At 41.0% G+C, this 26,858-nt stretch overlaps 1 long non-coding RNA gene across 1 annotated transcript; it reads right to left on the minus strand.

Annotated features, from left to right (window-relative positions):
• Positions 1-23,471: 23,471 nt before the first annotated feature.
• Positions 23,472-25,513, minus strand: LOC128869521 (uncharacterized). Its single transcript, XR_008455326.1, has 4 exons — positions 24,506-25,513; positions 24,387-24,441; positions 24,191-24,328; positions 23,472-24,117 (listed from the first exon to the last, which is right to left on the minus strand). It is a non-coding gene; the product is annotated as an uncharacterized LOC128869521 (long non-coding RNA).
• Positions 25,514-26,858: the final 1,345 nt, after the last annotated feature.

Below are 26,858 nucleotides of genomic sequence, written 5' to 3' on the forward strand. Positions count from 1 at the left end.
CATATAGCAGGAGAGAAATTTGCGGTCAATTTCTGCATGTTTCGCAACATAGTCCACAATATCGGCAACTGTCACATTGTTTGAGAGGACGATATGTGCAGCCACTTCATGTTAGGAACTACGCTTAATTCACTATTTTGGTTTGAACCGACAACTAAAGGTTGTTTAATCTTTTTTCTATTAGCTCTAGTTACGGTTTTCCATTCACGTGTACGATTAGAGAGATCATTCGACCCATCAGTCATGGCTAATTGAGCTGGCACTTCCAATTGAATGCGATTTGATGTAAGTGCAAGAGAAGCCGACGCTTTTTTGCAAGTTGATGTTGATGGGAGAACGGACATAGGTGCAGCAACAGCAGCAATTGGCGTCAGCTTCACTTTAGCTGTATTAGTAACAGCAGCGCTATAAGAGAGCGGCGCATCGCCAACAGCAGCATGAGAGTGCGAAGTAGAGGAAAACGAATTAGCCTCACCATGCGGAGCAGCAACAATAGACACTGGTAGCAGTCACTGGTAGTAGTGGCTCCTGTCTCTTAGGTTTGCTTTTCGCATTTTTTGTGTTCCTTGCATGACACTCACATGCAAGAACACAAGCACTAAGGCCTTTCACCTCAGCGGTTAGCTGTACAAGAGCAGAGGAGACATCAACCGTTTGATGTTTTCGTAACTGCTTATCCTCTTTGAGAGAGCTAATTGCAGCCATCGCACGAGCATTTTCTGATTTCAGAGCAGCAATTTCTCTGTTTTCAGACTGATATCTGATTTGTTTACGTCATCAGCTGATGTTGATTTCGGCAGTTGTTTATGTGGTGATAACTGTGCACTTAGGTTAGCTGGATTCACTGGTACATTACCAGCAGTGGCAATTTCGTCATCCAGGTTGATGGGAGCTGATGGTGCTCGAAGGGATTGACGTCGAACAGTGGCACACTTATCACAGATAAATTACCTACCCATTTTAAGCAAAAATTCTAAGTCAACAGGTTTTAGGTTGACACAATTTAAATGAAAAAGATCATTGCACTTGTCGCACTGCACTTTCTTTTGTGTACGCTTAACTTTGTTGGCACATAGACATAGCATTGTTAGTTCGGTATGCAATAGTCAAAAAGAATAAAAGTAATAACCAAGAGTCACTGTCTCATAAAGAAAATTACACAATTTCTAATTTATGATGGTTTAGTTTCATATTTAAAACTTCGATAGCGGAGCAATCAAAAACAAGACCGTTCACGTTTGCATGCACACACGTGGTGCTGTTGTAACCACAGAGGCCCTGACTACCAGAACTTTTGCTTTGGTAATTTAGATTGAGTTAAACCACATGCTGAACCATCCATAGGGTTGTCCTTGGCTTTCAAGTACCACTAATGGAAGTTTGTATATTCTAAGGTCATACTCAAGTGGTTCGCAACAAAAAATGTTCAACGTATAGAGTGGATTTTTATCCAGCTGAGGACCACCATCGAGTCGGACGCAAAGGTTGTCTTGGGAAAGTCAATGTTAGGGTGTACATTTATTATTCAGACTTTTACTGCGAGGACGGCAGCACATAACCCCGCTCGTGCTATAGTGAGTTTAGGTTTGGTTTGGCGAAACTTTGGCTATGAGCAAATGTACGTGATGTTGTCTGCTGCTGCTGAGTAGGCACTTCGAGAAGTGTCACAAAAAATAAGTTGTCTGTAAAGTCGGTTTACTGACGATAGTTTAACGTGACAACGTCATAAGAAAAGACTGATGTAATGGTTGCAATTTTCAAAACAAAATTTTAATTTTATTTGTTTTTTAAAGATATTTTGTATGGATAAAGAGAAGGAGGTAAATGGAATAGGTCAAGTTACATTTACAGAAACGTGAAAAATAACAAAACATATGTGAAATTCATGAAAGATATGTTCAATTTCGATTGTGCATCAGACGTTAATAAGTCAACAACACTAAGAGGCAACATCATCGATCTGACTTTTTCAAGACACATTACACTCGAAACCCTCCCTTTCATTTCCTACTTTTCCTATCCTATTTCCTACTTTTCCGTCCTATTCTCAACAGAGAAATGATTCATTACCATGCACACAGGAAGAAGGCATATGCAAATACAAATATGTGAATTTATATGCATATGCGCATATACAGTTTACATATAAAAGCTCAGACAAGCCTGCTTCAACTAACGTATTGGAAGACATCATTAAAGCATTTATATGTGAGATTGCCGAAACATTGGAAAGAGTATGCTAAAATTGGACAAAGCGGATGGACCGCGCAGTCGCGGTCAACATTTGCATGAAATAATCTTCAAAAATTAAATTATATGGACTATACTATCGATTTAAATAAACATTTCATGCATTTTTCTGAATTTTACGTGTGTTTAAAATCTTTCCTACAGATCTTAAAAAATCACCCTTTATTAGTATACAACATATTTTATAAGGTATGTGGTAAATATTACCATACATTTTTTCCTTCATATGTAATAATAAATTAATAATAAAAACAATAAAACAACAGATATTATTAACAACTAGCCGTCACTAATTATAAATTCGGTAAGGTTGATGATGATACAATTGGTTTTATTTTAAATTCTTCAAGTAAATCAAATTAATAATAATCAATAAGAAGGCATATGCAAATACAAATATGTGAATTTATATACATATGCGCATATACATACATATATATGCTCACTCAAGTAGGAGAGAGCCAGATGTCGAACGTTGCCGAACGCGTGGGCCGATTGTGCTCTTTGTCGTTCGTTCCGCGCTCTCGCTTGCAGTTCAAGCAAGGTAACGACGCATGAGCAAGATAACGACGATTGAGCAAAACAACGACGCATTTTTTCGTGCGTGCAGCTGGCGTAATCGAATTATAAGACGTTATCACGTCAAAAATGTGTTACTCTGCAGTTTCGATAGCTAGATAAGATAGATAAGTTCGTTGTGATTCGGATTTTAGGAATTTTGAATTTTTCGTGGTAAAAGCTCATCCCATTCCAGCTTGATAATACCAAATTGTTGGATGATAAGTTCGGTCCTTGTAGTTATAGAATTTTGCTGTTCTAATAGGCGGAAGAGACTTGCTATTATAGAAGGAACCTTGCGTTTAATTATTTGTGCGTTTGGTATGTGAAATTTCAAACCATAGGCAAACACGTCGGTCGCCGGAATCCAAAACTTTCCTAAAATCTTCAAAGTTTCAGGTGTGCTAAGTTCCAATGCTCCTTTCGCAACAACTGCTCTTTTTCCCCATCAACTTATCCGGATTGCTGGAACACTTACGTAGATGGGGCGTTCCGCAAGTCCAAAAATTAGTTTGTTGATTGTGAGTGCGATTTAGTTGCTGTATGTGGAATGCTAGTTTTTTGATTCCGAACAAAATTTAGCTGCTGTGTTTTATATGAAAATAAAATGCATATCCTTGTTATATAATGTGATGTATTTGGATAAGATAACGGGATGATATCATGAAAGGCGTATTAACAAATTCGAGAGTTCAAAATCGTTGTGTATGAAAAATAAGTTAAAAGCGCTTTGTTATGTTATTCTGTACGAGAGAATAAAGTTTTCATGACTATAAAATAATAACATGTCCTTAGTAACGCAGTTATATTTCAGTACTATTAGATACGGCCAAGTCACTCCGCCAGCCCCAAAAGCGTCCCAATATTTCTATTTGATAGCATAAGCATCACGTACGACAGGCACAAATAATGGCGCTTACTTCAAAGTTCCAGTTATAAGCTCTAATGTATAACAAAATGAAACATTCCTCATAAGCTTTTATTGAAAGAAGCTAAAGTAACAATCTTACGTATTATTTGCGGTTGGGCAAAAACTTTGTCGTCTTGTCTTCAAGTTCCCTCCCGACCTGCCATAACCCTCATGGAATCGATATTAAAAACTTAAGCTTAAATTGTGCCAAAAAACCTTTTTAAGAGAACGATCGATCAAATAACGCTGATTCGAACACTGAAAGAAGTATTCAATTCAAGCTCACGCCGTTATATTAAATTCTGTTTGGGGACTATAACTATAAGTTGGATAAATGAGCCGAATTTGGAATTCAAATTCAACGATAGATTGAATAATCAATAACCGTGATAGTTGCTTAAGCGTCAGTAGGATACACCAAGCGAATTAAAATCCTTCTCAACCTGATCTTTAGCACGTACAAGAAGCCTGTCTATTCCTAACCTACCACCAGCAAGTACTTCATCGAATACTTCCAAAGCTTTAGCATTTTCATGCATTCGAATTACCTGACCTAGCCAGCGCATCCGCTGGATCTTTCTTCATTGCACTACTTACAGAAGCTCCAAAAGTTTTCCATTGAGACATTATCTCGAACATTACATGGGACAGCTCATCGGATGTCGCCATCATTGTCCTATACAAAATGATGGACATAATGAGAGACTTATAAACTGTGATTTTCGTTTATCGAGAGAGGACTTTACTACTCAGTCAGTTGTAGCACTTGTCGGCAAGAGAGACTCTCTGTTGGAGGCTTTACTTGTGTTTTCATTGCGGGTTCCGTCTTGATGCTTTTCAACAAATGGAGAAACCTACAGTTTTAAGCCGACTCAAAATGGCAGATATTTTTGATGAGGAGTTTTCATGGAGATTCTCCTTTGACTGCCAAGGGGCTACCACTACCAGGAAAACCTTTCCTATCATTTGGTGTGTTACGTACCGAGTTTTGAATTCGTCACTACCAAATAGTATCGACATAAAAATCCATTAAAATACTATACCTGTTACAGGATATATCATGTGTAGGCGAAAACCAAAACGCTCAATTTGTAATCATTTATTCCTTTTACTAATTTATTCGTAACTTCTTCTTCTTAATTGGCGCGATAACCACTTACGCGATTTTGGACGAGTTTAACAGAGCGCACCAGTCGTTTCTTTCTCGTGCTAACCGGCGCCAATTGGACACGCCAAGTGAAGCCAAGTCCTTCTCCACTTGATCTTTCTAACGCAGAGGAGGCCTTCTTCTTCCTCTGCTACCACCAGCTGGTGCCGCATCGAATACTTTCAAAGCCGTAGCGTTTGTATCCATTCGGCTGACATGACCCAGCCAACGTAGCCGCTGGATCATTACTCACTGCGCTATATCTATGTCGTCTTAAAGCTCATACAGCTCATAGTTCCATCGCCAGCGATATTCGCCGTTGCCAACGTGCAAAGGTCCAAAAATCTAACGCAGAATCTTTCTCTCAAACACTCCAAGCGTCGCTTCATCGGATGTTGTCATCGTCCAAGCTTCTGCGCCATGCGTTAGGACGGCCATGACGACAGCCTTGTAGAGTGTTAATTTTGTTCGTCAAGAGAGGGCTTTATTGCTCAGTTGCCTACTTAGTCCAAAGTAGCACTTTTTGGCAAGAGAGATTCTACGTTGGATTTGAAGGCTGGCATTGTTATTGGTGTTAATGCTGATTCCTAAATAAACGAAGTCTTTTACAACCTGGAAATTATAACTGTCTACAGTGACGTGGCTGCCGATACGCGAGTGCGCCGACTGTTTGTTTGAAGACAGGAGGTACCTCGTTTTGTACTCGTTCACCACCAGACCCATTCGCTTTGCCTCTTTATCCAGTTTGGAGAAGGCAGAACTAACAGCGCGGTTGTTACGGCCGATGATATCGATATCATCGGCATACGCCAATAATGGTACGCTCTTATAACATATTGTGCCTGAGCGATTAAGTTCTGCGGCTCGTACGATCCTCTCCAATATCAGGTTAAAGAAGTCACACGACAGCTAGTCACCCTGTCTGAAACCTCGTTTGGTATCAAACGGCTCGGAGAGGTCCTTCCCAATTCTGACGGCGCTGCTGGTGTTCGGCAACGTCATCTTACATAGCCGTATTAGTTTTCTGGGGATACCAAATTCAGACATCGCGGCATACAAGTAACTCCTTTCCGTATTGTCGAATGCAGCTTTGAAATCGACGAAAACATGGTGTGTGTCGATTCTCCTTTCGTGGGTCTTTTCCAATATTTGGCATATTGTAAATATTTGGTCGATGGTAGACTTTCCAGGTCTAAAGCTACACTGATAAGGTCCAATCAGTTGGTTGACTGTGGGCTTCAGACTTTCACACAATACGCTCGCTAGAACCTTATAGGCGATATTTAGAAGACTAATTCCGCGGTAATTGGTATAGATTGCAGGATCGCCCTTCTTGTGGATTGGGCAGAGAACACTTAAACTCGAATCGGTAGGCATGCTTTCATCCGACCATATTTTGCATATAAGCTGATGCATGCACCTTACCAGCTCCTCGCCGCCATGTTTCAATAGCTCAACCGGCAGTCCGTCGGCGCCCGCGGCTTTATTGTTCTTTAGCTGCGTTATCGCTATTCTCACCTCGTCATCAATTCCGTCGTCGACGATTGGGGTATCGGGACCTTCACATTCTCTCTAACATGCGCACTGTTTAACAGGTTCGAGAAGTGTTCCCTCCATTTGTTCCTGTGGACCGGCATCTCAAGCTCTTCGCACTCACGTATTTCGGCCTCTCGTTTCTTCTTTGGCATAATACGTCTCTCTTCCTTTTTTAGCTCTCTGTAGCGATCTCACATGGCTCGCGGTGCGCCCGATCGTAGCGTGGCTCTATAGGCGGCATCCTTTCTTTCTGCGGCAGCATGACATTCCTGGTCGTACCAACTGCGCTCGGCAGAATCTGATTTCTTCTTCGACGGCGGTACGTAGAGAACGAGAAATGTTGCTCCATTGCTCGTGCGTGCCGGTTTGTTGGGCAGTACTCTCTGGGAGCAGGAGTGACAGTCGAGTAGCGGATCATCTGGATATCTGTTGCGTTTGCGGCTTTTCGATGTTGAATATTCTTTGCGTAGTTAGATGTACGTTTTTCGCTGCACAGACGCTCTTTCACCGGAGTGAGCGACAGTATTTGGCGACGAAGTCTCTCTCCCACAACAAATCCGTCAAAGAATTTGCGCTTCATTACATGGCAGCTGTAGCAGACGTCGCAAGGTCCTATGGCTTTCTTGCGTTGCCCCGTCCACCATCAGTGTTGTAAGTTCTCTTCCGAGGCGTTGTGCATGTTTTCATCAGGAGAGATTTTTAAGTGGCTGGTCCCAAACCTAGCGCACAACCAGCTATCCCGGAATGCTTCGCCTTCTCACGTTAGCTCACTCCCGAACGGGTGTTTGGAAGCTAACCAGAGCTTGAACCATCTGCAGAAGAATCGTCCTGACCACTCCCAAGTGAATGGCGATCAGGAACTTTCCCCCACTTGCGTGGACTTCTACATATGGAACCATCCTCCATCCTTTATTCGTAACTAGATTGGTATAAATTTATTATAAGTATTACAGGCCGTCGCCGAAGACTCTCGTGGTAACTATGAGAGTCTGATAGCGGCAGCTAGAGAGCGTCTTTACGGCAGTGACCGCAGGCAAATGTTCCAGATGCAACAGACAAATCGCTATTTTAAGGCAAATGAGACCTTGCAGGTACATGCGATAGATATTAAGCATTTAGCACATTTGGCGTATACAAAAGAAACGACAGATTTCCTGGAAAAGATGAAGTTCCAAGCATTCATAAAAAATGTATGAGGTCCGGACACGAAACGGGCATCACACTCAACACCGAACTAGATGTTTGTTGAGACAGTATCATTTACCTTGACACAGGAAACAGATACTCTCCTGAACAAGCCAGTGCATCGCGATGAAGTTGAAGAGCCTACCTCGATAGAGGTACATCAATCTCAACTTACACCACCCAGAAGCTTGAATTGAAAGCGGTTTACCTGCTTCAGACATCTACAGAAGAGAGGGTCACGATTTCCGGAAAGGTAGTGTGGGAGATCGTTATTCGAGCTTTGTCAATAGTTCACATGAATGAAGTAATAACTGGTGTTGATTTCCTGCTGCTGCGCGGACTTACATTGGATTTGTGTAAAGTGGTTCTGTCGTGTCAAAACATGAGCCCGAGTATGAGGCAAGTGTACAGTACAGAAAGATGACCCTTACTCTCCGAACACTAATGAAGATAGGAAAATACACCAGAGTTCCAGTAAGCATCCTCAAAGCACCAGTTATGTCGATTGAAGGAGCTGTAATTTAGAAATTTCATGCTAGAGGAGCCATAGTAAACTGCAATGGACCGCAACAAGAAAGAGAAGAATTCCAGAAAGCAGGAAAAAAGCTTGCGTTTTCATAAAGACTTTGTTACAGGAATTACGAGGATTAGAGAGGACGAAAGCTAAGATGTTGCGGAGGAAAAATGGCTACCTATTCCACGGCGATTGTGTTAAGTCTGGAAGGCTTGCCATCGTGAAACATCGAATAGATACAGGATATGCAAAGCCAATTCGTCAAGCTCCACCAGCAAAGCACGAAAAAACAAATCGGATAGTCCATGAAATGCAGCATTAAAATCAAAGATTGGAAAGATGGGTTATGGAAAGCTGAGTGAGGTCCCGAAAAGAAAGTTACCCATCACCACGAATTGAATAGCTTAGGTTAAATGGCTGTCCTTGCTTGGGGCCCAGCTAGACAAATATTCAAAAAATTCGTCCTCTATGATTCCATACAGGGTGAAGGAGAAGGGAGGAAGAAAGGTGCCTTGGGAATAGGGAATGATGGCAATGTACTTACGACGACGCCGACGGGGGCTGATTTACGTTCGTTATTAGCCTCATCAAGCAGCTGATGAGTTTCAAATGTAAAGAGGACAGATGTCTAAATTTTTGCCAGACGAGAGCAGGGCAGCTGAGAATAAGGTACTGAGATGATTCCACCTCGTCCAGCAGACAGCTTCTGCGAATAGACTTGAGGCAATCCCAAGTCTCACGGCATGGACACCTAACGGACAATTTTAGGAGTTCCCTCGAGTGCCCCCGATCTTCCCGTGACCAGAAGAATTTCGTGACGTTGCACGTTTGCACATTAGCTCAGCGCTCACTAAGTTGTGGCGAGGCCCATCTTTCCAGGTGCAGGCCACAGGTTCTGAAGGGAACTCCAATCCTTTCATTCTGAGACGAAACCGTCTCCAAAGTTCCCTGTCTAGCCAACCCTTCAGCCCAGCAGTTGCCCTCTATGCCGCTCTCGTACGCAATTGAGAGAGAAGCCACACATTCCCCGACCAATCTCGAATGCACAAATAACGAGCCCTAATTGCCGCTTGGCTGTCGGAGTACTACTTACTTCCTTTACGGTAATTACTGAAGGGAACAACGAACCCACAGCTTCCTTAATTGCGGGTACCTTCGGTTGAAAAACACTACAGTGGTTCGGAAGCCTGAATTTGAGCTTGATGGGGAGCCACTCACAGAATACTACCCCATCAACCCCCACATTCAGAATAACGTTAAGCGCTAGAGTAGGAGTGGTACGGAGCGCACCACTGATTCCTGTGAGGGGAGACCTTTTTAGCCTCCGCGACCGTTGATAAGCTTGCGACCGCATCTTGTGGATAAGCTTAATAAGTCCGATTGCGACTCCTAGTTTAACAAGAGACCTGGTGGTTGCCTCCGGGGGGACATTGCTAAAATCCCTCTCAATATGGAGGAAGGCACCCAACGTGAACTTCTTCTGATTGAAGGACACCTCGATGTCTTTAACAGTGGTGTGCAAGGCAGACCCTTCCGATCTGCATTACAGTAGGCATGTTGAGCGTAGAATAAATGTCCCTGAGGAATTTCACTCCTTATGTGCAGAGACTAATTGGTCTGAAATCCTAAGAGTATACATGTGAGATCTTATCGGCCTTGGGTATGAAAGTATCTCTGACTGCCCTCCATAATCTGGGTATATAGCTCCTGTCTATGCATCTCACGTAGATAGGGAGAAGACAACAACATGATACCTCAGTAGATTTCTGTAGTTGAGTAGGTATAATGCCATCGGGCCTCGGTGGCTTGAAGGGTTTGAAAGAGTCAATCGCCCTAGAAAGGCGCAGCTTATTCAGCCAGCGGCGATGGGTGTATGGAGGGCTATGCATACTATCCCAGCCGATATTGCTCTAGTCTGGGCTTGTCGGAAAGTGAGCGTCAAGATGTAACCTGAGTAACTCCTCGGTGCTCATTGTCCAGCATCCCGAGCCGTCTCTCAGGTACCCCATAGGTGTGGAACTCCTCGAGAAAATACGTCTGAATTTCGCGGACTCATGACAGCCTTCCATGCTTTGACAGAATCTCCTCCATGAGTCTCGGTTCGCTTTCTTTTTTTTTTGTTTTTTTTACCCTTATTATTGTTTCTATTTCAACTTAAAATATTTACAATTTTTCTTTCTTTTCGGGTTTCAACAGTATTTAGAAGCCAATACCACTATATACATTTATCTAGAAAAGACAAAAATTAACTCGTTATTTAATTAATTTAATTATTTAATGACTAAATATATTCATTTAATTGTGACACCATTTACATCTGCAGGTCAGTTGGTCGTTTGCGCTTAAGTCTCCTCGTCTCGGTTTCCTCTTTTAATGGAAGTTGCCGAATTTCCCTGTTAGAATGTTCTAGTAGTCGGTTTGTGTGTCTTAAGCTGTTGTTGCGTATTTCTGCATGGACTGTTTTTGCTTTAAGTTCTCGATGGATATTATCATTTAGTATATACCACTCTGCTTTTGATATTATACGGAGTATCTTATTTTGCGTTTGTTGTATAATTTTTATATTTGTTCTGCTCGCAGTTCCCCAAAGCTCTGAGCCATATTTCCATATGGGTGTTATAATTACTTTGTATATTAGTATCTTATTTTCTAGTGAGAGCGTTGAATTCTTTCCCAAAAGCCTATGAAGTTGTTTAAACCTAGTCCTGATTTCGCGTGGTTTTTGTCCAATGTGTAACTTCCAGTTAAGTTTATTGTCTATAATCATACCCAAGTATTTTGCCCTTGTGTCGTGGTGGATTTGTTTATTCTTTATGAATATTGGATTGTATTGTTTTTTTCTCTTGTTAGTGTATGTGACGTGGGCGGTTTTATCTTCGTTTATTTTGATTCCCCATTTCTCGAACCATTGAGTGGTGTTGTCAAGTAATTCCTGAAGTTCCGTTCTTGGATCTTTGTCTGATGCTAACAAGACAGTGTCGTCTGCAAATGTTGCTATTAGAGAATTCTTAGTTGCCGGTGTAGGGATATCAGCTGTGTAAAGAAGGTAAAGAAGCGGCCCAAGGACACTACCTTGTGGTACACCTGCTTCCATTGTTAGTATATCAGAATACTTATCTTCGAATTTTACATAAAATTGTCTTCCAGTTATATAACTTTTCATTAGTTCGTAGTAGTCTGTTGGTAAATAAGTCAACAGTTTTTGTAGAAGTCCTGCGTGCCATACTGTGTCAAAAGCTTTGGCCACGTCGAGATATACTGCTTCACACGTTCGTTTTTTATCGATGCCTTCAAAAATTTTGTTTGTAGCTCTGTGAACTTGTTGGATGGTGGAATGATTTTGCCTGAATCCGAATTGGTGGCAAGGTATTATTTTGTCCTTTTGTGTAATGGGATCGATTCTGTCAAAAAGTAACTTTTCAAAAATGTTTGATAATACTGGTAGTAGGCTTATAGGTCTGTACGAAGTTACTTGCGTAGGATCTTTGCATGGTTTTGGTATTGCGATAATTTGAGCAATTTTCCATACTTTTGGGAAATATTTCAAGTTCAAGATTTGATTGAACAAGTTCCTTATATAGATAAGTCCCTTCTCTGGGAGTTCTCTTAAAATTTTTCCAGTTATTAGGTCGTATCCTGGCGACTTCTTAGGATCAGTTCTCTTACATATGCATTGTTTTATTTCTTGTAATGTAACATTTTTTGGTTTTCATGGATCTTTTTTTGCGTGGGTCGGGAAAAGATTTACATTAGGCGTATTGTTCGTAAAAGTACTTTTGAAGTGTTTTGCGAGAACTTCAGCCTTGTCAAGATTTGTTCTAGTCCAGCTGCCATCAAGTTTTCTGATAGGTGGTTTGTATAAAATTTTATTTTCGATTTTGTTTGTAGCTTTCCATAGTGAATAGTTTGTCGTTATACCGGGTCCAAGTTTTTCGATGCGTCTCTTAAGTTTCATATTTTTATGGTCGAATAGCATTTGCTTGATTTCCTTTGTAGCAGCGTTTAGCTTGCTTTTGTCAAGTGGCAGCCTTGTTATTTGCCAGCGTTTACGTAAGCGGTTTTTGATTTAGATTTTTTCTTGGATGTGTGCAGGTATATTATAGCTCGAGGAACATATAGTTTCTTGTGGAGTTGATTTCATAGTGGCGTTCATTATTGTGTGACTAAAATAGGCTATCGCACTGTCGATTTCGTCAAAGGTATTTAAGCTTATTTTATTGTTAAGATTACGGATGACTATTTCTCTAAATGTATCCCAGCAGGTTTTTTTGTTATATATGTTTCTATTCGAGGATTCCTTCGTATATGAGCTCTGATATATCATTATTATTGGGGAATGGTCAGACGACAATTCAATTAATGATTTAATTGACATATCTTCGTGGTTAACGTTTTTTGTTATAAAAAAGTCGATCAGATCTGGACTTTTTTTTGGATCAGTTGGCCAGTATGTTGGGTCACCACTACTTATGAACTTGCTGTTGTTCCTTTTCATGGCGTCCAGTAAATTACGTCCTTTGGAGCTCGTCAATCTTGAACCCCAAATTGCATTTTTAGCATTATAATCCCCGCCAGCTATGTATCGTTTGCCAAGTGTTTTCAAAAAGTCGTGGTATTGTGATATGAAATTTATGTATTTTGGGGGACAATATACAGCAGAGATTGTTAGTTTGCCGCCTTCATCTTCGATTTGGATCGATGTCGCTTGTATGTTTTCTTTTTCGTATTTTTCTAATTCAATGCATTTAATGTCTTGCTTAATTATTATCGCTGCGCCTCCATGGGCTTTGTTGCCAGGGTGGTTTGTGACAAATATTTTATAATTAGGTATTCTTGCAAAGCTTTTGACAGTGAAGTGTGTTTCAGAAATTAATAATACGTCTATTGAATTATGGTTTATAAACACTATCAGTTCTTTCAAGTGTTGGCCCAAGCCGTTTGCTTTCCAAGCGACTATTTTCAGTCTACTTGTGCTGCCCATCTATTTTGTTCACGAGCAGTGTTATAATATTCATTATGTTTGACATTTGTGCGAAGACCTGCTTCATCATTTCTTTTAACTCTTTGATGTCGTCATTTGAAGTTGCTTCAGAATTTGTTTCAGAACTTGTCACACCCGATTGAGGGTTGTTAGAAATAACTTGGGCATATGACATTGTCGGTTTGACATATTGTGAATCTATTTGCCGATTTAAAGCGTTTTGCTGTTTATCAGTATTCAATTGTTTGTTACGTTGCTCTGGGTATTGTTTTATTTTGAGTGCTTTGTACACCGCGCATCCTCTGTAGCTCGCCGTGTGTTTGACTCCGCAATGGGCGCATTTTATGTTGCTGCTATTTTCTACAACACACTCTATAGTTTTGTGATTACCCGCGCATTTTACACAAACTGGGGTTTTTGTGCAAAAGTTTTTAGGGTGCCCGTATTTTTGACAATTTGTGCATTGTGGAATTGTTTTCTTTTGAAGAGGCGGTTCAAAACTTATTTTGCAGTGCAATAGATTATTTATTGAATAAATATCTTTATTGTTTGCACCTTGCTTCATCTCCAATGAGAACAATGGCAGAGGTTTCTTTGTGCCTTTTTGCAAAATATTTTGAATATTAATTATTTCATGGCCTAATTCTATTAGTTCCTGCTTAATTTCATCTTTATCAGCCGAATAATGCATTCCCCTTAGGAATACTTTGAATCCTCTTTCTTCCTTTAGTTTAAAAGTATAACACTGGGTTTTCTTCTCCTTTAATAAATTAATGATTGCAGTATAATTGTGTGATTCGAGTGGCTGTAGTTTAACTTCATTGTTTTTCAAAGCCTTAAGTTCATATTTGCAATCAGGAATGGTACTCAGTGCCTGCATTAACTTATCAATGCGTTCTACGTTTTGTATGTAAATCGGTGGGAGCTTGCGTTTTTTAATTATTGGGTTTAAGTTTTCTGCAACGGTTGGTCTTTTTGTTCCACTGTTATCGGTTGGGTCATCGTCTGGTTCGTCGTCTGAAAGCAATTCGAACATGTTTGACGATGTTTGCTGACTGAGCCAATATGACGTTAGCTTTCTTTGGTTTGTTGTTGTGTCTTTGCTTTTATGTTTTTTTGTGCTATGTATATAATCATTTTGCTTACTTGGGGAGTTGCGGTACCGTTTTTGTGTAGTTTGGACTGCCGTGTTTTTGTTGGAGCTTTCACATGCGTTGTTTTGTTTGTTGGACTGCTTTACTTGTGTAATTTCCTTCGTTGTTTCTGTTTGCTGTTGTTGGATTGCTGGGATAGCTGTGTTTACTGTTTGCAGGGTGTTTCTCTTTGTTGTCATTATCGGCGCTGATGTGAATGCCACTGATGTGGTTGTTGTAGCTGAGTAGAATGACGCGAGAGTGGTTATAGGCGTATTTGTTGTTGGGACTTTGTAGTTTGTTTGGTAGGTCGTGCTTGTTGGGGTTTTGTTTTGTTCACTCCATGAAGTTGGTTCGCTTGGTGACAGTACATTTGGTGTTGTTGTACGAGTTAAAAGTTGATTTATATGTACACATGTGTTCGCTGCGTTATCGCGAGGTTCGCTGAAGTTTGTTTTTGGCGCAAGTTTTGACGAATTTTGTCGCTCTTGCGGTGGAGAATGCTCCACAGGCATCTCAAGTTGTTTCTGTTTTTGTTTATTATTAAAATTATTTTTTGTTTTACACTTTCACTTAAGTATGTAAAATGTCGAATAAGCTGATGTATATTCAACGTGTAAGCGTCTCTATCGCAATTTGGAAATTTTTTGAGTTTGGTTTTATCACTTTGATAGGCTATACTCGAGAGCTGTTAAAATCACGTCCGTTCAAAAGTAACACCCTCCAATCAGACATTCGATACATCAGTGGAAAAGAGGCCAAAGTGAGGTCAAGTACCTCCTTCCTAACCGCCGTAATGAAAGTTGGGTCCTTACCCCTATTACATATAACCTAGTCTTCTCTTAGAATAAAATCAAAAAGTGACTCATCTCTTGAATTAATGTCCGAACTTCCCCAGCGAGTGTAATGGAAATTTGTGTATGTACCAATAATGACGTCAATCTTTCTTCGCCTTGCCTCAGCTAGGGCCTCCCTTAGCAGCATCGAGGTGGCTCCACCTCGGCAGAAACGGCCTTAGAATGTTTGAGATTTATCTGAAGAATCTTCATCTTCCACAATCTTCTCTAACATCCTGAGGTCAGCGGCCTCACTATCCGAGGGCTGAAGCCCCTCCTCCATCTCCCTGTCGAACAGTTGCCCGATACTGACCACTGACTCTGCAAGAGTGTGAGCGCCGTCAGCACTACCCCCATCCGATATGACAGACTCCAAATCCATCCCCACGGGAGCTTCCTCTTCCGTGGGCCTATCCCTCCCAGCACTTCTGGAACTGCAGGGGCAGCAGCGGTCTGGTAAACCTTCAGGACTACCTTCTCGAAACCATAGTGGATGATCCCTTTAGTTTCAGCGAGAGGCCTGAGGGACTCTGAATTTAGCAGAATCAGCGCTTACCTTAACTTCCTTCCCGTTGTGCGTGGAAAGTTTAGGATTGCAATAAGGAAGGATTTCCTCCATAATCTCTGGAGCAGAAGGCTCAGAGGGGAGCCAGACCCGAGCACGCTGACGAGGAATCAGATCTTTTTTGTCCATAGCTTCTATACCTGCCTTAACAGAGCTACTGCCGCCCTGAACATTGTAGCCGATCGTTTATCGTTGTACACAATGCGCTAAAAGGTAACATGGTGTCACCCGACAGTCTCGCAGGGCGGGGGAGGTCCAGGGTTTTCCTTTACCACCTTTATAAAGACCGCAGAGAAGTCGGACGCCACATTTTCCACTCATCGCTGAAAATGGTGCCATCAGCCCTGCCGTTGTCGACAACCCCCAGAGTGATGGACCCCAACCGCTTAGCGACTTTGCTAAAAGATTTCGGCGGTGCCCCACCTGTCTTTGGTTTCTTCACTTGGGAACTTCTTCCTGGTGAGAGCGCTGCCGCTCCACCGTGCAGCCTTTCTCTGCGCCATTGAGTACCATCCTGGCCTACTCAAGTATCCGTAAATACTTCGCAGGTACCTAAGACACATTTTGGTTGCCGTAGCATTTCAGGATTTTAGTGGTAATGCGTCTGTCAGAAAAGGCTCTCCTGATATGTCCTGGCTCCCATTTAGACCTAACAGAGGACCCCTCAAGAGAGGTCCCCGAGTCCCCCGGAAAGCTTGGGGAGAATCTCGTGCTGGTCATCCCCTCCAAATTCTGATTTTTCTTTCCTTAGTTCAATTAGGTTAGGCTAGGTTGTGGCGGCAGTCGGTCCATATGACCAACTCACTTAGACCTCACAGGTCCGTTGTGATACCACTGTGCGACACGGGAACCTTGTTCATTTTCTTTCATGAAACCATTTTGAGGCTCTTATGAAGCGCAGGATTGATCTAATCCCCGCGCCAGATAGTTCTGTAAGAGAATTGAAAAAGTGTTTACCTAGACAACCTGCTCTGATTTTAGCAAAGGCTGGACAATTGCAAAGGAAGTGCTCAACTGTTTCTTCCTCCTCCTCATCTCTGCAGCTCCTACAATATTCATGGGAGCATACTCCTAGTCTCAAGGAATGCCTTCCAAATACCTAGTGGCCGGTGACACAAGCCACGACCTTCGAGATATCTTCTCTTGAGAGGCTAAGCAATTCCTTTGTTCTTTTCTTGTTTATTTGCGGCCATAGTAGCCTGGCTGTTACGCATGTTTTTTCGTCTTCCCATGACCTATTGGCCTCTTGGATAATGTTGTTTTTTACTATTAATTTACTCGTGGCCAAAGGTATTCCAATGGTACTTTTATCACTGAGCAGTTGAAAAGCAGTACCTTTTCTGGCTAGCTCATCAGCTTTACAGTTTCCCTAAATATCTCTGTGTCCTGGAACCCAAATAAGGCTGACCTTGAATACGACGCTAATATCATTTAGGGCTGCTCGGCATTCCTGTGCAACCTTTGATCTCAGTATAGTCGCATTCATTGGTTTAATAGCCGCTTGGCTATCCGAGAATATGTTTATAGTCGTTTTTGTTATGGCATGCAAATTTAGGTATGTAGCCACTTCTTTTATAGCTAGAACCTCTGCCTGATAGACGCTGCAGTAGCCTGGTAGTCGAACGGATAGTTCCAGTCCTAATTCTTTCGAAAATACTCCATAGCCAACTTTATTGTCTAGCTTGGAGCCATCTGTATAAAAATTGTATTTCCCCCTTCTCCAAGGTCTTGGTGTTTGCCACTCCCTTCTTGACGGTATACTTGTTTTGAAGAGCTTGTCGAAGGTAAGCCTAGGAGTAGAATGGTCTATTTCTTGTTTGTGACTGTTCAGAGTGTGCAAAATACGTGGTCAAACCGCCGTTCTTTCCATAGCGCCATACTTTTGAGTCTAAGCGCCGAGGCGGCGGCCACGTTTTTCCCTACGAAATTTAGTGCAGGCAAATTGATTAGCACTTCTAGCGCTTTGTTTGGGGTAGTCTTTAAAGCACCAGAGATGCATAAAAGAGCTGTTCTTTGGACCTTACTCATGATTTTAGCGTAACTCGCCTTTAGAGTAGACGGACAAGTATTCCATATATTAAGATTGGTCTAACTCCCGAAGCCAATGAGTACCGCGAGGTGTTAACCCCAACTTAATACCGACCGCTCTTTTGCAAGTATATAATGCAACGTTGGCCTTTTTTACTCTTTCCTCAATATTAAGTTCCCATGTGAGTTTCCTATCTAATATGAGTCCTAAGTACCTGACACTCTCTCTTAAAGGAATCTCTACACCCTTGAAGACCAGCGGGGAGATTATAGGAAGCCTATGTTTCCTTGTGAAGAGAATTATTTCAGTTTTTGCGGGATTTATAGCGAGTCCCCTACTCTCAGTCCAGCTCCTAATACCGTGGCAGAATGTCCATGAGGGTGTTAAGATATCTGCCTTTAACAGCAATTGCTAGGTCATCTGCGGATGCAGTGACGTGGCAACCTCCTCTCTCCAGGGTCAGCAATAGCGAGTTTACCGCCAAAATCCAGAGGAGAGGGGAGAGGACACCACCTTGAGGTGTGCCTCTGCAGACCTGTCTGCTTATGGTAGTGCTGCCTAAGTTTGCCGTTACCTACCTTCTGACGAGTATTGCTTCTATCAGTGCGACAACGTGTGGTTCAACTCCAAAGTCTTCTAAAGCATCTGCTATAGCGCTCGCCTTTATATTGTTGAAGGCGCCTTTTATATCTACGAAGGCAACCATGGCAAACTCTTTATCTGATAAACATTTTTCCACCAACCCGACAAGCGAGTGTAAGGCGGTTTCTGTAGATTTGCCCTTAGTATAGGCATGCTGCGCCTGGGAGAATTTATTTGTTTGTATAGCGCCCCGTATGTACTCGTCCACTATCCTTTCTAGAATTTTGAGAAGGAAAGACGTAAGACTAATTGGTCTGAAGTCTTTGGGGTTAGTGTGTGAGGACCTGCCTGCCTTGGATATGAAAGAGCCTTTTGTCTCCCTCCATCCTAGCGGAATGAAGCCCATGTTGAGACAACTTCTAATGATGATTTTAATGAACGGTGAGGCAATATTCCGTAATTTCTGCAATTCCACAGGATATATACCGTCTAGTCCAGGCTTATAAGGACCAAAAGTGTTGATGGCCCATTTAATCTTTGCGTTTGTGACTAATAGACTTCCTAAGTTGGATTGCCTTTCATGATTAGCAGAATCATTTTGTTCCACCGGCTTGTTTCCTGGGAAGTGTGTATCTAGTAGAAGACCTAATGATTCCTCACTTGACGTAGTCCATGTATTCCCTTGACCTTGTAGATAGCCTAGGTTGCATGGCGTCTTTGAAAGAATTTTTCTTAATCTGGCCGCTTCTGAAGTTTCCTCAATTCCTTTGCTATAATTTTGCCAGGATTCACGTTGCGCAGCTCTGACTGCTTTCTTATACTTTTCCAGTTCAACCTTATAGGCTTGCCAGTCCGCTGACCTTCTCGTGGCCTTGGCGAGGTTGAATAACGTTCTATGGTGTTTTTGTATCGATGTATCGATGGTCTGAGAACGAGATTTCGGTTGAGACGCGCCATCTCTTAACGTAGTTGGAAAACATGTCGGAAGCCAGAGTGATATCTAGAACTTCCTCTCTATTCATTGTGACAAAGGTCGGCTCTAAGCCTAAATTCAACACACTAATTTTGCTTTCTAAGATAAAGTCAAGTAAAGGCTCACCAACTGCGGATCTTACCTGTGTTTTGTACGGAAGCCCTTCACTCCGAGTCCACAGATTTTGTTGCCGCATATCCATGGCTTTTGAATGAGGGCTACGTCAAGTCCACCGGCAGCCAAGCGGACGGAGAGGTGCGCGGACGCAAGTTTAGAGTGGTGGAAATTAATTTGGATCAGCTTCATGTGAATCTGTCGGTTTCGTCTCCACCATCGTGACATCAACGTCCTCCTCCGAGATATCCCCACCTTCAATGTCAGCGAGGAGATCCTCTTCGTTGAAAAGCGGCCCCCCATCGGTCAGCCTCTCAGAATCGGTTGAGCTCTGGCTGCAGACCAACCTTTCTTCCGTATCGCTACGCAAGCCGGCTTTGTCACCCTCCTCAACTGAGGCAAAGCCGCTTCGTCGCTGCGATAAATCCGAACGGTTGCGTCAACGAACCCGAACCTTACAATATTATGTTTTTGCGCCAGTGTACAGAAACAGTCTGAACCAGGCTGTGCAGAAAGTGCGGAGAAGCTGGTCATATGGTGGGCGTTTGGTGGAAATATGTCCCAAACAAAGATAACACGAGCTGAAAAACGATTTGCGTGGGTAAAGATGGAGGGAATATACTTGTGTAGTTGCTATGTTCTTCCTAGTTTGAGTGACGATAAGTTTGAGCGTACGATGATGGCGCTGATCGAAGAAGCAATCGGATAGCATCCGTTGCTCATAGCTGGCGATTTCAACGCATGGTCAACCACTTGAGAAGTTCTCACAACAATAAATGAGGAAAACTTCTCCTTCAGAGTCTGGCACCACTTGACCTTGAGTATATACCTACGACGAAGGAAATGGCAAATCTGTCACGCCTTCCAGGAGGCAGTTTTGCAGAAAGGAAGATAGCACGGCAAGCCAGGTGGTCCCTAAGAGATGCCTATATGCATAGTGACCATAAGGTCGTATAAGCATCACCGTTCAAAATATGCCGAGATCCCGATTGTCCCAGAAATCCCAACAGCGGGGATAGAGAAAACAGAGGTTTGGTGAATAAATTTTCAACATCATATGGAACAAGGTAGTGATACTGCAAATGTCAGCCATACAAATAGCTAGCAAAGTAACGGCAGCGTTAGCAAATTCGTGGGACGCGTTTATTCCTAGGCGATACAATAGAACAAGAAGGAACATCGCGGCAGCCAGAAATGAGTGTATTGCAGCGCGTAGAAAACTAAAGAGACCTCAGGAAGTGCAAAGCAATTTCCAAACGCCGGCAAAAGCTAGTAAACGGAAATGTTTTACGAAGCTGAGGAACGGCGCAGAAGAGAACATGGAGAAAAGCTTATACGATGGTGATGAATAAGGTTAAAGGTTCGAGAGCACCATAATCAGTATACTCAATGATCATGGAAACTCGTCGTTACCACCTTTTTTTGTACCTAGAAGGCATTCACGTATCATATCGCCGATGATCATCAACCCACCCAATATTGCCTTTAAAACGGCTGTCGAAGCGAGGCCAAACCTGTTCGGCACCATGTTTCATAACTGCCTCCTGGAAGGCGTATTCCCCGGCGATTGGAAAAAACAACTACCAGAGCAACCATCTAGCACCATGCTAGATACAGTCGGCAAAACATTGGAGCGAATAGTTTGCAACTAAATACAGTACTTCTTGGAAAAGCCTGATGGACTCTCTCCCAACCGGTTTGGTTCTTGAAAGGCGCACTCGACAGTGGATTCCATAAGAATAGTAAAGATCATTGCACAAGAAGCCACAAGACACAGAAGTACCTAGGAGTCATCATTGATTTAAGAATAATGCGTCTTTAATCTGCGAAATGGCGAGCATTAAGTGGTGTAGCAGCACGTATGATGAAAACGCTGTGTAATGAAGAGTTTCGAACCCACGAGTTTCGGCGCGTATTTGACACATACACTTCTGTTAGAGGATTGACAGAGCTCCTCCTCCTATATGTGGTGTGCACCTTGCTGTTGTTCCACAAATGGAGGGATCTACAGTTTTAAGCTGACTCCGAACAGCGAATGCTTTTTATAAAGTTTCCATTGCATGCCGAGACGACCGCTTTTATAAAATACTTTTTCTATTATTTGATATTCATGCACGGAGGTTCGAACTTATGCACTCTCGAATAATAGCCACGTACCAAACCGATCGGCATACAACATCATTGTGGGTGAAAAAAACGGTAAAGGTGTTTGACAGTTCATTTGGTTATAAATAGTATTCTCCAAAAGCGAAGAGAGTTGCCGTCAGCGAACCATCCTTGTTATATAAAAAATGTCTTAAAAGTTGTCTAAACGTATAATACAAATTGAAGTTTGTGTCCCGTATCTGAATTTTCGTTATCGCTAGGGACCAAAAGGTCTATGCGTGGCTTAATGACAACCAGGCTAACCTAAAATAACTAGCAAAATGTCATTTACTTGTAAATTTGAACTAGTTAGAAACCATTTTGGCCATTTTTAAAGTAACGATATTTATTAGCGACTCCAGCGACGTCAAAACTATTGAACCACAAATTGGCAGTTTCCCAACTATCGATATACTTACATATATAATATAAAACCTTTCTATTTTCTGCGGTACCAGAAGCACGTCCCCTGTTAAAAAATGTTCTGCAGTGCGATTCACTAACTCTTATCGATTCGACAACTGTTTGTTTTGTCGACAGTATATGTCCATTGCACTGTGCTATCCACCAACTTATGTTAACTAACACTGAACAGCTGTTTTCTTCTATTTATTCAAACTGATAGAGAGTGGCATTTTTGTCAAATTAAATGTTAGAATGAGCGAATAACATGAAGAAGAGAAACAAAAAAACATAGTAGCCAAACTGTTAAATGCAATTGTGAGTGTTTTTTACCAATTATATTTGCATAAAGTAAGTACATACAATAAAATAACTTTTTATTTGAATTTATTGTTTTATTAGTACTTTTGGAATATTGCTTTAGGATGACATCGACAGCTACTAAAAGAAGCCGTGCCACACCCGAGCAGCTAAATCGTATGCTTGACTACCTAATGGAAGTCCCGGGTCTAGCAGGATCTGGGTTCCACAGCCTCCATGGTAAGAGCGAATGCGACAAAAAGTGGAGCGAGCTAGCAACAAAGTTAAATAGTCTGGGTGGAGCAGTGAAGACAGTCAATCAATGGCACACGGTAAGAAAATATTGTGTTATTACTTAAAAGTAGAGAGATGTTAATCATTTCCCTAAAGAGGTATGGCGGGACTTAAAAAGCCGCACCAGCATCAAAGCACGAAATCGGCGAAGGCAATCGAGAGGCGGGTGTCTGCTCTTATAGGGGAAGAATATATGAATGGGCACGATTCAACAGCTGAAAATATTCCACTATAGGAGGTAAATTGCATGAAGTGTATGTTTTAAAGTGTAACTTACTGGTGTGTAAATTTTTAGGTAATCCAAATGGTTATCGAAGTGGAAGATGAAAGGAAGATTTCGGAAGCCCCGTCGCCTTTACGGACGCCACTTGCAGAAAATTTCACGTTGAAGTCAGGTAATTCGCACATTTCAGACAGGAGAACACCACGGGCGAGCTTGAAAAGAAAGCTCATGGAAGAAGACGGTGATGCTCGGAAGAAATTTTTGGAAATAGCAGAAAAACAGGCAGATGCACTAAAGGTAATTTCTTTTGAACTTTATGTAAAATAATTTTATTATATTTGTCCATTGGTGATTGTTTTTTAATAGATGCTAGCCCAGTCGAGTGTAGAAACCGTAGAAGTCGCGAAACAACAAGCAGATGCTTTAAAGGTAATTTATTTTCAACACATAAAAGTGGCATTTTATTAATTGTTCTTGCTATTTTTTAATAGATCTTAGCCGAAAGCAGCTCTGCAAGTGCCCAGGCGAATAAAATGATGACGGATGCAATAGCCGTATTGGGGAATGGTTTAAGCGCTACAGCGGAACAACAACAATCTAACGAATGCAATCTATCGTATGTATGTAGATTAGAAACCAATTCCGCAGTTCCTTATTACCTTTTTATGTGCATATATACCAAATGTTTATTTTAGGACCAGAAGTAACTTTTTATTTGAATTACATAAGTAAACAAGCTATGCTAATGTTAAGTAACATTAATTAAATGAATTAGAATGTATTGTTTTCGTTTTTACAAATAGACTGACCTTTGAACTTGTACAGCATGTGTGCATACGCTTATGCATACCTATATACATAAATATAATTATGTACCTGTAACCTAAAACTGTATGTAAACTGAAGTTAAAGACTGAATTGTTGTTATTGAATCTGCATGTAATTTTGTTCAGTAAAAGGTTTTAACAATAAATATGAAAATGTTTTAACTTTTTATACCCGAGTGTTCACATAGATATGTGTGCGGAATGATTATAAGTGAAAATAGTATATAAGTAAAAAAATTAGCAATCAGTCGGTCTTGGATGCGCTTTGCTGATGCACCATCCATCTTGGTTTACAAAAATGTTGTTTGTTCTGGGCTCTGTGAATTCATTTTCGGTCTGGTATATTCCTTCTCTTAAACGAATATTATGTAAAACTGAGCACGCTTATTATATTATGTAAAACTGAGCACTACCTGTCCAGTAAATCCTGGATCATACAAGAGTGTCCTTTGTTGAGACAAGCACCGCCACGTTGCCTTAAGAACGCCAAAAAGTCTCTCAACTGGGTTACGAGCTTTGCACGATGCCTCATTATACAAGAATCTCGGACTACCTTCCGGTTGGTTTGTTAGAGGAGTCATCAGCCAAGGCTCCAAAAGGTACCCGGAATCACCTGCAGAGAATTTTTGATTTTTAATTTCCTTATTTTTATTTAAATATATTTATTAATAGCTTAAAAAGCCTACCAATCAAAAACATGTTATGGTTTCCAATTTCAAAACTCCGTTGTATAACCCTTCGCACCGCAGAGGAACTCCAAATATATGAATCGTGCCGTGCTCCCGGAAATTTGGCATTTACGTTTAAAATTTTAAGAGTAGTATCTGTAAAACATTAAAAGGGAATCTTGATTCTTGAATACTTTACAAATTATGTTGTTACCATTTGTACATTAAGCGAATGGTAGTCGTGGTGGTTGACATACGCTTCTTCAGTGCTGCTAGTTAGTTGTATAAAGGCTGAATTTAGAACTGAATTAGCTTGAATGTTACCGAATTTACCTGTTTTTCAGTCGAAATCGCTGTTATTCTGGAACCTCTAAGATGGCTGTCAAGCTGCGAAACTACGTCCTCAGTCAAGTCTGGGGTTAAACGGAATTACCTCTGGAACTCCCCTGCATCCAAATGCTGTCCATATGCCGGAGCAAACTTCGATCAACTATTTGAGGGCTCACTTCCTCTTCTCCACGCGATAAATCATAAGCCAAATACTCAAAGGACATACTCGCGCTTTTTAAATAAGTTTTTGATCATATAATTTCTCAGTTTTGATTAAAATCACTAATTCTTCTTTATCGTTTGATTTAACAACACCAAAATTATTGTCGTTTAGTTTGCGATAATCGACAGGTTAACCAAACATCTGATTTTGTCTTGTCGATTTTCATAATGAAATGGGTTACTGAATAGCAAAATCGTAAAAATTGTGGTTAAGGAAAGATAACAAAACGAATATCGATAAAATGTGCTAGTGAATCGCACCACCGGTGTCTGAACTAATAAGTCGTCAGGATCTTCAAAGGTTAAGACGTGATCACTAATAACTCGCTTTAAATGATGCTTCACACTTGCATTCTAAAGTCTTCCAAAATTCGGCGAAGAGGGTCGAATGAATCTGTTGTGAAGAGAAAGGGCCTTTGGTGCGATAAAGGGACGGTAAACAATTTCGGCGGCCTTTAATTTTTGTTTGCACCAACAAAATTTCATCGCCCGATAACTCGCCTCAATTCATCAATGCATCTACGGAAAGATCGCAGAAAGGTTCTAGATGAACGGTTTTAGATACATGACATATGCTTTAAACTCTTACCCTGCAAAGACGGTCAATGCACTTTGACTTGCTATCTGCTCTAGACTGGCAATGACGTGCAATGTACGCCTGCAGAATTAACTACAAAAAATCATTTTACTTATTTCGAAAAGAATTTAATTTTGAAAATTTCGGCTGGACATTGCAGAAGAAATTCTACAAAATATTAATATTCCTGAATACCAAACACGCGGAAAGACTTCTTTACATAACACACCATTGCGTTTGCAAGCAAAACAGAGGGATAAGAAAAATTCCTCCAATACAAAGTAAACACAAGCCTAGGAATGAAGCTATATATTAATGTAAGAAATGCCTTGTTGCACTGCACACTCCTGATTGTTTGGAAATATATCACACTGTAGAAAACTATTAATAAAATTCTTTAAAATATTATTCATTTTATTTATATTCATTTAAATTTTGTGACTATGTATTTGTTAGACCCACTCTGCTAAAAGCTTTAATATAAATTACTGCAAGCAAGAGCTCATTATAAATGGGTTGTAAGCGATGGGCTGATGCTCAGCCAGCATTCCGGGAATGGAATGAATTTATGGTAGCGTTTTGACGAACTTTCGGAATGTGAGAAAGAAATTCGGCGGACACTCACATACGAATGATGAAAACTAAAATAAATCAAGGAGAGACATTAGTATAATCCTATTATGAAATGTTAACAATAGTTCGTCCGGATAATATGGATAACAGTTCGATAGTCAGTTTTATTGTCAACGGATTAGGTGATGATAATTTGCGAAAAACATTAAGTGCAATGAAGTTTGCGAAATTCGCCGACTTGCTGCAATCGCTCCTGAATTTGTCTGCGAGTTTTGAAAATCGGAATAGGTATAGTGAAGTAATTCAAAGAATCACAACTCAGCAGGCTTCGCATGGTTTCGGTGACGTGAATAAAACTTTTGTAAATAAAAGAGAAAGTGGACCAATTTGCTACAATTATTGGAGAAAAATGCTGGGAAGCCCAAAATAAAAGTTCAGACAAAAGAGCGTAAACGTGTACATCAGATGGCAAGTGAGGAATGTGTTGAAAGTGAGATATTAGTAAATAAAATTTCTGATGAAAATGTGTGCGTGGAATTGTGTAAAGAAACTACAATCGTAGGTATAGTGAAAGAGTAGAAGTGTAAAGTGCTCATTGATTCGGGCAGCAGCAAATCTTTGGTGAAGCGGTCGATTGCAGAAAAGTGTGCTTTATGTATAATTTACTGTCATGAAAAGTTAATTGGTTCCGCTGGTAGTGAGGTTGTTTACCACGGCAAAATATCAGCGCGTATTAGATTTAATGATGTTTGTTAATTGTTGATTGTTTTTAATTGATTTAGTGAATGCTTGTCCGAACTGTTTGGAGAAAAGTTACTCGAAATGAGAAAGTCGAGAAAATTTAAGATGGACATTAAGTTAACGTTCCGGTTGTTAAAAAACCGTACAGTACTCCTATTAAAAAACAGCGCGTAGTTGAAGCAATAGTGGACGAGTTGTTGCATTTGGGCATATTTAGAAAGTCAAATTTATTGCATACATAAG

The sequence above is a fragment of the Anastrepha ludens genome, chromosome X (genome assembly GCF_028408465.1).
Source record: "Anastrepha ludens isolate Willacy chromosome X, idAnaLude1.1, whole genome shotgun sequence".
Taxonomy (NCBI): domain Eukaryota; kingdom Metazoa; phylum Arthropoda; class Insecta; order Diptera; family Tephritidae; genus Anastrepha; species Anastrepha ludens.